Source organism: Cibotium barometz, chromosome 32 (assembly GCF_041138505.1).
Source record: "Cibotium barometz isolate CiBa-2024 chromosome 32, ASM4113850v1, whole genome shotgun sequence".
Lineage (NCBI taxonomy): Eukaryota > Viridiplantae > Streptophyta > Polypodiopsida > Cyatheales > Cibotiaceae > Cibotium > Cibotium barometz.
In genome coordinates, this window is record NC_141077.1 from 415,063 (window position 1) to 428,494 (window position 13,432).

General features: G+C 37.9%; 1 pseudogene; it reads left to right on the forward strand.

The window, feature by feature from the left end:
* Positions 1–9,281: 9,281 nt before the first annotated feature.
* On the forward strand, positions 9,282–10,352 carry LOC147619709 (uncharacterized; annotated as a pseudogene).
* The last annotated feature ends 3,080 nt before the right edge of the window (positions 10,353–13,432 follow it).

The window sequence follows — 13,432 nt, forward strand, 5'->3', positions numbered from 1 at the left end:
TCATTCCAGTTATGAATATCATCACAGGGACTCGTCCCATTCATCCTCATTGAGGTTTCTCTCAGCTTATTACATTTCAACCAAATTTCAGGGATCATCATTTTTCAATCAAAATCCAAATCAATTCATCAGTTCTCAAACAGAATTAAAAATCATATCAACCACATTCGAATTCATCATCTGGATAGTATTAATGCTTATAATTTCAAGTCTTAGATTTACTCGTATATACTGTCAGTAAAGAGCTGCAGTATACTCTCGGTATATACGGGTAGTCACGGTCCTTGGAATTATAAGGTAAATACCATCATGTCTAGGCCTCAAGTAAGTCAGGGATTCTATATAATTGCGGTACTTCCATCTGAAGACCCAATTACCAAATTACGAATTTCAGTTTGAATATCAAATTGTATGAATTATATCACACAATTAAAACCTTTTTGTGCTTCTTGATAAATTTTTGACATATTTGGCTTCTCAGTTGATCTTTATTAACCAATTGGCTCTGATACCAACTGTGAGATCCCTGTCCCCACCATGCGACGGATTCGGGGTACTAGCAGCGGAAGTAGTACTTCATGCGCGGGGCAGGGACCCACACTCGGGGCCTCGTCCACAGATATCCGGACAAGAGACTAATCCGTCGGTTTTTCCAAAACCGAACCCCGAAAAACTTCCCTTACCTGGAAAGCACGGGCGATTCCACCAAGATAACTTTTTACTCTAACGTAGTCAAGATCATTACTGATCACGCTGATCCGACTGCACCAATAAGATACTCGGTCGGATCAAGGAAGAAACTTGCACTTGGATCATTGGGATCAACGCGTTTTCCCCATCAAGAGGCACAACCGTTGATTCCTATCCATAGAACAATTACTATCCGAGATTAACTTTATCTATCGTAATAACAGAAATTGAGTCTCGATTTACGGATCCATCAGTCCAGCCTAACCCCATCCGATCCCATGGGTTAGCCAACCGCCCAACCACTGTAGTGATGGGATCCAATTTGGAATTTGGTTAGGTTTTGTCTCGGGTACCAAGGAAAAGAGTTCCAAGGCCCCCTAGCCGGAAGTTCATGCAAACATAAAACTAGCCACACCACTTACACACCCAATATGAAATTGCCTTTTTCTTAGCATCAGCTAACTTTAAAACAATCCTTTAATGAAACCATAGTACCACTGATCACAATCTTCCAATTTATCCGGTTGATTCATAATTTCCCATCATTCCTTCATCAGAGTATCTATGGCATCATTGGCAACTAGAACGCTCACCGCCTGTCCACATAGGGGCCTTTTCAATAGTTCCTAGCCCATAATACTCGGCAATATAATCACTTATAAAAATCAAGATGGACTCTCGTTGAAGATCAGCAAGATCAACCAACAGATTCATATAAAGAGCCATGGACTCATCCATTGAAGACCAGCAAGGTCAATCAACCAGATCCATGCCCGGTTTCACAAAACAACACTTACTCCTTGTTCCAATATCTTCCTCGACGCACGCGTGGGTATCCTGGGCGACCCAGAGCCCGAGCACCGTATGGTCAGCACCCTCTAGGATCCTTCGCAGGTGACCTAGCGCTTCACTCATAGGCCGCTTCCTTGGTCCCTCATCCACCGTACCGGAAGCTCACCATTTTAATCGAAGCGAGGCTGGTCAAGACCTCGGCCGACCTTGCCACGCGAGACATCCTCCGTTGACTCTCCGTCAGCAGTTGCAACTTTATCCACGACCTTAATCACAAGACGGTCAATATGCTTCCCCAGCATTCTTGACATAAAACAGCCATTTACAAACAGCATTTACAAATATAGTTTCTATATTAACTCTCATCTTTCCACATTATCCCTCATTAATCCACATTACTTATTCCACATTCCATTTATATGTGTATTCATCCAATCACATCATTTTCCATCTCTTCACTTTAGATTCCTTCACATTACATATCATATATTCACATCCATATCCCATCCATACATCCACATCCACATCCACATTCACATCCATACATCCACATCTACATGCTTACCTCCATTTTCACATCCTCATTTATACATCCACATCCCGTATCCACATTCATACATACACATCCATACATCCACATCCACATGCATACATCCACTATCACGTCCTCATTCATACATCCACATCCACATACATACATACATCCACATCCACATTCCCATTCACATCTATACATCCACATCTACATCCACATACATACATACATCCACATCCACATTCCACATTCACATCTACATCCACATCCACATCCACATCCACATTCCCATTCACATCTATACATCCACATCTACATCCACATACATGCATACATCCACTATCACGTCCTCATTCATACATCCACATCCACATACATACATACATCCACATCCACATTCCCATTCACATCTATACATCCACATCTACATCCACATACATACATACATCCACATCCACATTCCACATTCACATCTATACATCCACATCTACATCCACATCCACATCTACATCCACATTCCCATTCACATCTATACATCCACATCTACATCCACATACATACATACATCCACATCCACATTCACATTCACATCTATAGATCCACATCTACATCCACATTCACATACATCCACATCCACATTCCCATTCACATCTATACATCCACATCTACATCCACATCCACATCCACATCCACATTTCCATTCACATCTATACATCCACATCTACATCCACATACATGCATACATCCACTATCACGTCCTCATTCATACATCCACATCCACATTCCCATTCACATCTATACATCCACATCTACATCCACATACATACATACATCCACATCCACATTCCACATTCACATCTATACATCCATATCTACATCCACATCCACATCCACATCCACATTCCCATTCACATCTATACATCCACATCTACATCCACATACATACATACATCCACATCCACATTCCACATTCACATCTATAGATCCACATCTACATCCACATTCACATACATCCACATCCACATTCCCATTCACATCTATACATCCACATCTACATCCACATTCATATCTATGCATATACATCTTCATGCATACATCCACATTCACATTCACATCTATACATCCACATCTACATCCACATTCACATCTATGCATATACATCTTCATGCATACATCTACATCCACATTCACATCTATGCATATACATCTTCATGCATACATCCATTTTCAAATTCATACATCCACACTCCCATCTCCACATCCACACATCCACATACATACATCCATTTCCACATTCCCATTCATATAACCCCATATGCCTTCACATCTAATCTTTTACATCACATCCATTCTCGCCCTATCACAACCCATATACATCTTATCCTATCACATACACTTCTTACCTCATCCCATACACATCTTAATTCATCTTATCACCTCCTAACTTATTTCATAAGCATCTTATCACCTCTTATCACATCTTATACACCTCTTATCACATCCTATCACATCTCATTTCTATTTATAGAATACAAGAGAATTCTTATATTTGATATAAGATTTCTTTACACATTTATTTATGCATAAATTCCATTTAAGGAGATTAATACTTTCGAAGTAAAAATCAATCTTTTATGCATCTTCCTATGCATAAATTCATTTTAAATGAAAATGACACTTTTGAATTAAAATTCAATCTTTTATGCATCTTCCTATGCATGAATTCAATTTAGATGAGAATGACACTTTTGAATCAATCTTTTATGCATCTTCCTATGCATAAATTCAATTTGGTAGGAATTACACGTTTAGAATAAAAGAATTTCTCTTATGCATCTAAGTTATGCATAAAATCTCTTTATGATGAAAATCACACTTTTAGTATAAAAAGAATATCTTTTATGCATACCTCTATGCATGAAATCTAATATGATAAAAGTAACACTTTTACAATAAAATAATCAACTTTTATGCATACCTCTATGCATGAAATTCAAATATGATAAAAGTAACACTTTTATAATAAAATAATCAACTTTTATGCATACCTCTATGCATGAATTTCAAATATGATAAAAGTAACACTTTTTTAATAAAATAATCAACTTTTATGCATACCTCTGTGCATGAAATCCAAATATGATAAAAGTAAGACTTTTATAATAAAATAATCAACTTTTATGCATACCTCTATGCATGAAATCCAATTATGATAAAAGTAACACTTTTACAATAAAATAATCATCTTTTATGCATACCTCTATGCATGAAATTCAAATATGATAAAAGTAACACTTTTATAATAAAATAATCAACTTTTATGCATACCTCTATGCATGAAATCCAATTATGCTAAAAGTAACACTTTTGTAATAAAATAATCATCTTTTATGCATACCTCTATGCATGAAATTCAATTATGCTAAAAGTAACACTTTTGTAATAAAATAATCATCTTTTAAGCATACCTCTATGCATGAAATTCAATTATAATAAAAGTAACAATTTTACATTAAAATAATAATCTTTTATGCATACCTCTATGCATGAAATCTAATTATGATAAAAGTAACACTTTTATGTTAAAATAATAATCTTTTATACATACCTCTATGCATGAAAATCAATTATGTATAATATAAAAATCGATTTCTCTATGATTACAATGAATATCTTTCAATTATCTAGGATGATAATTCCTAGAATATGGTAGGAAGTCCTCTTTTCATGCTTTGAATGAAATTATTTTATGCATAATTTTTATAAAAAATTTACCATAGCTCCGCTGCTATGACTGATAAATCTCAATTTTTCTAAGGGATAAAGCTTATCATTAAGGAAATAATTAGAATGGTCTCTAATTGGATCATCAATCCATAATAGATTGGACCATCAATATACATAAACTAAAAGCATAAAAAAAAGCCATTAATTTGGCCTCAAGTATAGCTTAATCTTGGATGAAGGAAAAGCTTTATGAAAAGCTTCATTTGGATTGAGAATGGGTCATGAGTATGACCATTTCTTGAGTGAGAGAGAGAAATTACATAAAAACCATTAGAATTAAGCATAAATGGAAATTTATGTAATTCTTAACTATCATTAATCAATTAACTTCAATAGCATTCATCAAATTATGTAACTCTTCACTAACATTCATCAATTAACTTCAATAGCATTCAAAAATCATTCCAATTAAGCTTCTCAAGCTTGAGAGGGGTTGAGAAGAGAGAAACATTGAGGAATTATAAAAAAGATCAAAATTCACCATTTACCTTACAAATTGCTTGATTCTTTGTTCACGGTAGAGGCCCCCAACCAATCAATTGGTTAAGTATGTTGATGGAGCCACTAATGGGGATTGAAGAAAGAGGGAAGCTCCAAAAACTAGTGAATTATTAATGAATTCATAGTTCTTGGCTTAGGTGGAGTAGAGTAACGATGCATAAACACTATATATTTTTCAACAAGGGAGAGGCTTCTATTTATAGGAAAAATTGAGCTCCTAACCAAACAAACTGATTCTAGAATTTTCCAAATCAGTTTGGTCAATTTTTGACCATTTTTAGGTCAGTTGAGCTAACTTTTTGTAACTAGACTTGAATTAGGAGAGAGGAGAGATGAAATATCTCAATTTTTATGAGTTTAAAACTCATTCAAGCATGTGAAATATGCACCTCCTTTAAAAAACTCCCCTTCCTTACATATGTGTCAAAATGGAATCATTATACCCAAAATATCTTATATTTTTAATATTGCTCATAGTTTTTTACTAATAAACCTTGTACATTTTCAACTCTTCATCTTATGTGAGCATTTACTCATTTTTTGGATACCCAAAATATCTCATATTTTTAATATTTCTCATAGTTTTTTACTAATAACCTTGTACATTTTCAACTCTTCATCTTTTGTGAGCATTTACTCATTTTTGGATACCCAAAATATCTCATATTTTTAATATTGCTCATAGTTTTTTACTAATAAACCTTGTACATTTTCAACTCTTCATCTTATGTGAGCATTTACTCATTTTTGGGTATCTTCTTTTACAAATTGGATTTATCTCCTCCCTACACATGGATTGATGCTATTGGGCCATAGGAACCTTAATTGGACCATAATCAAAAATTTCTGAAAATCTAGACCCTTAGGCTAAGGTCCTTTATACCCATTTCCAATGAATTCCAATTGCACATTGGAAAGTTCTTTTTTGAATTTTTGTTTCAGGGGAACTTATTTTAATAAGATGAGATAATTTTCTATCCGAAAATATTAAAAATCTGAATATTCTCTCTCTAGAATATTTTCTCTCTCTAGGTTAAAACAGTTAGAAACAAGTCTTTTATATTTCTGAAGAGGGATTGATTACAGGGGAAGATGCTGGACATTTTGAGAGGCTGGGGAGGAATCTTACATCCTTGAGGTTAAACATGATGTCTTGACTCCTCGATTATGAAGGTGACCAATTCTACCAAGATTTTCTAAATCTCTAAATCTAAAACTAATGTGCATTTTTCCCAAGTGTTTAAGTTTTCAAACAGATTGGGTCTCATCTTTAGAAAGCACCCATAATCCCAGGTCCACCCAACCAGCCACTCGCTTTTCCTTATTTGATCCGTGTGACTTTGACCAGATCCATACTTAGCCTAGCCCCATCTGATCCCATGGGTCTAGCCTACTACCGTGCGATTGGGCCTAGCTGGTGTGAATTCACACCCCCATAATTTAAGTTCCCTTTTTTACTCCTCACACACACAACTACATATTCATGTGCATGCATGCTGGGGTGTATGTGCAAAAGTGCTATATGTATATAGCAATTTATATTGATGGTAGGGATTAGATGATATTTTCATACAGTTGTCTCAATTAAGGCGGCATATGCTTATTCTATGTCATATGTTTCCAAATATTCCCTACTATTATCCACACTAATGTGTTAGGAATTGCCACCTGGCAGCTCCTCATGCTCGAGCGTTAAGGGTAACGTGCAAGGGGGCAGCAACGCACGGGTCACTAACTAGTACATACCTCATGCATTTCTCTTGTGTTTCACTTAAGTAAAATTTTGTATACTTGTGTTTTTTGGATAATTATCCAACTATACACGGCGCTTCTTGAAAGTGCATCTTTATGTCTTATGGATTTTTCTTAAATTTCACTTAAGCAGAATTTTGTTTACTCATTTTTTTCGATTATTAAAAAATAATTTAAATATCTCTCTCAAAGTTAACATGTGTGTCTTTAAATATCTAAATAATAATATACTAATTTCTAGTATATATAGAAATCAATTGAATAACAACACTTAAATAAAATAAAAAACTTAATTTTTATTGTAAGCAGAGCATTGAGGATGCACATGCAGAGACACATGTAGAAACAAATGTGGATACAGAGGGAAATTGTTCTTCACATATGCAGTCAGTCTTTCATATGGAAGTGCTAAAGGAGAGAAACGCATATTGCAAGCAGAGCATTGAGGATGCAGATGCAGAGACACATGTAGAAACAAATGTGGATATAGAGGGAAATTGTTCTTCACATATGCAGTCAGTCTTTCATATGGAAGTGCTAAAGGAGAGAAACGCATATTGCAAGTAGAGCATTAAGGATGCAGTTGCAGAGACACATGTAGAGACAAATGTGGATATAGAGGGAAATTGTTCTTCACATATGCAGTCAGTCTTTCATACTAACACACATGTGCAGGATAGGGGCAATGTCAATGCCACAAGTTTAATGCCATCAAATTCAAGGACATTTTTCAAGAGATTGCCAAGGACGTTGTTGTTGCAACTTGACAATTGTGGTTCTGAAAATAAGAATCGTTATGTATTTGCCACCCTTTAAGTATGTTAAGGAAAATGAGAAGGTTGTGGAGGGCTTAAAAAACATGTCAAAGAGCACTTGCAAGAGAAAGGAGACCAAAGTGATTATGCTAAGTGGATCAATCTGGTCCTTGCCTATTGGGAGAATCTTATGCTAAACATGCAGACCCCTAGTGCAAGGGAAGACATTGGATTTCATGACTTTTGGCCAAGGAGTGTATGCAAAAAAGCTGAGCCTCTTAACCTTCATGTTGATCAAAACAACAACTCGATAAACTACCTACAAGTTTAGATACAATATTGGGCACCAATTTCAAAGAAGAAGAATGCAAGTGATGTGGAGGTTTATAAGGATTGCTGGAACAAGTATTGGCGAGAGAACAGAAATGATCCTCAGCGCTGGGAAGACACTAGCTGCATCATTTGGGCATGGAAGCCCAAGGGTGGACGACTTCCAGAGAAAATCAAGATTCCAAAGGCTATAATACTCAAGGCCAAACAGAATCAATTGAATCAACATGAAAGTGAGGCACCATCACACGTCAGTGCAGTTGAGCAAGAATGATTTGTTAGCACATGGGCAACTAGCTTCGTAATCTTTTAGGAATGTTGTATGAAGCTACCAAACTCATAGTTCAATCATTATTCAGATTGTAAGGCTTTCTTAAGCTTTTAAATTTATGGTTCACCCATTGTTCAAGAATTTTGATTCAATACAGATGGTGATCTTTTTAATTCTATCACCTAGTCTTTCTTACAACTTAAAGTTACATTGAATATCCTTTCTTTGTTAAAGTTTCTGTGTTTGATGGTCAACTGGAGGCTATGTGATATAAACAAACTTAATTCTTGGTGTGCATGTGTGTGTGTGTGTGCAGACAAATTTACATCCCACCAACATTCATATATACTTGTTATAAATGTACAATAGTACATAACTCATATCGCATTATTCAAATGCTTGTTGAGAACATCCAATAATAAATCTTGCATATCGCACAGTAAACATTGTATTGGATCTAACAAAGAATTGTCCGAAAATTGTGCATATTTCCCAAAATTCCTAAATTTGAGTTGTTTGTGGTTGTGTTTACTGCAAGTACATTCACAAAGGACAGCCAAATGTAGGCTTTGGTCTTTTTGGATCAGAGTCACTAAAGAGGGACAGATTTGTCAAATTTGATGATGTGAACAGCAAGGTTCTCATATACTCAACCCAGGATGGGTAAGCATTTGGCTGCAACAATACATGCACATCATGGTCGAGGTTGGTGCCATTTTAGCTAACAGGTCAAAGGAGCTGGGTCAAGTCTTCTCAAAGGGCTAATGTGTTGATCAGAGGATTGTTGTACCCAACAAACCTAGCTAATGTGTCACCTCCCCATCATCATGATGGAATGGAGTGGCTCTATATCCACCCATTCGACATAATGCATATTCGAAAATGCCTGCACTGCCCGTCATGCCGAATCGTTGTTTCCATGATCACTTCCTACTCCTTGAACTATGAAGGTAGTTAAGGATGCCTTCCCTATAAAGCATACTTTCTTAATTCACTAGGAACTGATGAGGCAGTGGATTGTAGAATCTATAATGTGTTTGACACCTGAAGAATTACACACTTTTGTATTACATCCCAAATGAGCATGTCTCGAAAATCAAGAAAAGGTATGATTGTGTGCCAATTTGTTTCATTCATATGTACAGTTTCTTATGGTGGCCTCAGAGAGGGCACACCTTGGGACTGGTACTAGGATAGTTGGATCTGTCATGGCAATGGAATGAGAAGCTAGCTAGGTGTGTGATGTGAAGTCACCCTTAATGACTCGTATTGAGGTTTTTATTTGGTCACATTTTTAGTCGATCAATAATGCTACTGATTTACGAAAGAGCTATGGGTCATGATTGTATTTAGTCCTTCGTGGTTGTACCTAGCCCTTTGTGGCTTATTTTTTTCATTAACTAATAGAAGGATCTTTTTCTCGAAAAAAAAAGAGCTATGGGTCATGTCCCTTTGAAAATTTTATCCATAGAGGTTGGCACAGATTTCAGGCATCTTCGTCTCACCGAAATAAGCAGGAACATTTTATTGAGCAGTTCATTGAGAAGTTGCGTGTGAAACAAGACAATGAGAACCTCCAAATCCTTGATGTGCATCTTGTCATTTTTTTTCTTTGGGGGCTTTGAATGCTATATTGGGAATCCCTCACATGGTGCTGATATTTAGGTTATATAGGGATGTGGTAGTAGGTAAGAAATTTTCAGCTGACAGAAGTGAGTGAGCAGGACACAGTTTATGACTCGGTCACAGTTTTCATCTTTATGTATAAGAATAACTTGTTTCTTACTTTCAGGACAGGACAGTGGTGGTTTCAAACTTTCATGGGGAGTTGAGGACTTTGTTTGAGGGCAATCTTCTATGGCATCACCAAGACTATAATACAAATAACATATATATCACAAGTGACCAAGACTTGATCATATCATATTGCAACTCTTAGCTCCATGAATGTATGGATGAAGATAGAGGTATGTTCATCAAGAGCTCCTTTGTGAGATCCCTGTCCCCACCATGCGACGGATTCGGGGTACTAGCAGCGGAAGTAGTACTTCATGCGCAGGGCAGGGACCCACACTCGGGGCCTCGTCCACGGATATCCGGACAAGAGACTAATCCGTCGGTTTTTCCAAAACCGAACCCGAAAAACTTCCCTTACCCGGAAAGCACGGGCGATTCCACCAAGATAACTTTTTACTCTAACGTAGTCAAGATCATTACTGATCACACTGATCCGATTGCACCTATAAGATACTCGGTCGCATCAAGGAAGAAACTTGCACTTGGATCATTGGGATCAACGCTTTTTTCCCCATCAAGAGGCACAGCCGGTTGATTCCTATAAATAGAACAATTACTATCCGGGATTTACTTTATCTACCGTAATAACAGAAATTGAGTCTCGATTTACGGATCCATCAGTCCAGCCTAACCCCATCCGATCCCATGGGTTAGCCAACCGCCCAACCACTATAGTGATGGGATCCAATTTGGAATTTGGTTAGGTTTTGTCCCGGGTACCAAGGAAAAGAGTTCCAAGGTCCCCTAGCCGGAAGTTCATGCAAACATAAAACTAGCCACACCACTTACACACCCAATATGAAATTGCCTTTTTCTTAGCATCAGCTAACTTTAAAAAAATCCTTTAATGAAACCATAGTACCACTGATCACAATCTTCCAATTTATCCGGTTGATTCATAATTTCCCATCATTCCTTCATCAGAGTATCTATGGCATCATTGGCAACTAGAACGCTCACCGCCTCTCCACATAGGGGCCTTTTCAATAGTTCCTAGCCCATAATACTCGGCAATATAATCACTTATAAAAATCAAGATGGACTCTCGTTGAAGATCAGCAAGATCAACCAACAGATCCATATAAAGAGCCATGGACTCATCCATTGAAGACCAGCAAGGTCAATCAACCAAATCCATGCCCGGTTTCACAAAACAACACTTACTCCTTGTTCCAATATCTTCCTCGACGCACGCGTGGGTATCCTGGGCGACCCAGAGCCCGAGCACCGTATGGTCAGCACCCTCTAGGATCCTTCGCAGGTGACCTAGCGCTTCACTCATAGGCCGCTTCCTTGGTCCCTCATCCACCGTACCGGAAGCTCACCATTTTAATCGAACCGAGGCTGGTCAAGACCTCGGCCGACCTTGCTACGCGAGACGTCCTCCATTGACTCTCCGTCAGCAGTTGCAACTTTATCAGTTAGGTCTCCACGACCTTAATCACAAGACGGTCAAAATGCTTCCCCAGCATTCTTGACATAAAACAGCCATTTACAAACAGCATTTACAAATATAGTTTCTATATTAACTCTCATTTTTCCACATTATCCCTCATTAATCCACATTACTTATTCCACATTCCATTTATATGTGTACTCATCCAATCACATCATTTTCCATCTCTTCACTTTAGATTCCTTCACATTACATATTATATATTCACATCCATATCCCATCCATACATCCATGTCCACATCCACATTCACATCCATACATCCACATCTACATGCTTACCTCCATTTTCACATCCTCATTTATACATCCACATCCTGTATCCACATTCATACATACACATACATACATCCACATCCACATGCATACATCCACTATCACGTCCTCATTCATACATCCACATCCACATACATACATACATCCACATCCACATTCCCATTCACATCTATACATCCACATCTACATCCACATACATACATACATCCACATCCACATTCCACATTCACATCTATACATCCACATCTACATCCACATCCACATCCACATCCACATCCACATCCACATCTATACATCCACATCTACATCCACATACATGCATACATCCACTATCACGTCCTCATTCATACATCCACATCCACATACATACATACATCCACATCCACATTCCCATTCACATCTATACATCCACATCTACATCCACATACATACATACATCCACATCCACATTCCACATTCACATCTATACATCCACATCTACATCCACATCCACATCCACATTCCCATTCACATCTATACATCCACATCTACATCCACATACATACATACATCCACATCCACATTCCACATTCACATCTATAGATCCACATCTACATCCACATTCACATACATCCACATCCACATTCCCATTCACATCTATACATCCACATCTACATCCACATCCACATCCACATCCACATTCCCATTCACATCTATACATCCACATCTACATCCACATACATGCATACATCCACTATCACGTCCTCATTCATACATCCACATCCACATACATACATGCATACATCCACTATCACGTCCTCATTCATACATCCACATCCACATACCAGGTCAAACAGGCAAAAGTCGCTCCGTGGCACACAGGTTCCACGGCGCGACCACCGGCCCCCCCCTCGGCCCCGGCGCACCCCGCACAGCTGATCTACCCTTTTGGGGCCATACGCAGGAGAAATCGGCCCGTCGAGTCGAGCCAAAGTCGGTCGGGCGGTGGCAGACGAGCGTTCACAAAAATTGATTGAAACATCATGACAGGACACGACAACAACATATAAACACATCAAGAAGATAAAACTTAAAATCAGCTCGAAAAACATCTTGATGTCATTAATTGTTTAATTTTCACAGAAGGCAAATGAGTACATTGGATCTAGCCAACTCGCTTGATGAGCTTGGTGAAAGCCTCGTGGGTGAGAGTCTTTACTGATGGTTTGTCACCAATGCGTTCGGCTATCTCTTTGGCATCAGTGATGCCTTGTCCAAGGCTAAGGCCACAAAATCCTAGGAAAGACCCTGCACTTTTATCACCAAAGCTATAGATAGCTGCTTCCCTATTTACAAGAATACATTTATGGGCATTTTGGGCTATAGGGGCTTCAGACAGGATGGCGCTTAGGGCTCTGCACTTCAAAAATTCAGCTTGCGCATCATTTGAAAAGTCGTTGTGAATTACGCGAAGCATCTCGGCATTGAAGCTCGGGATGTAGTGCCATAGCGCA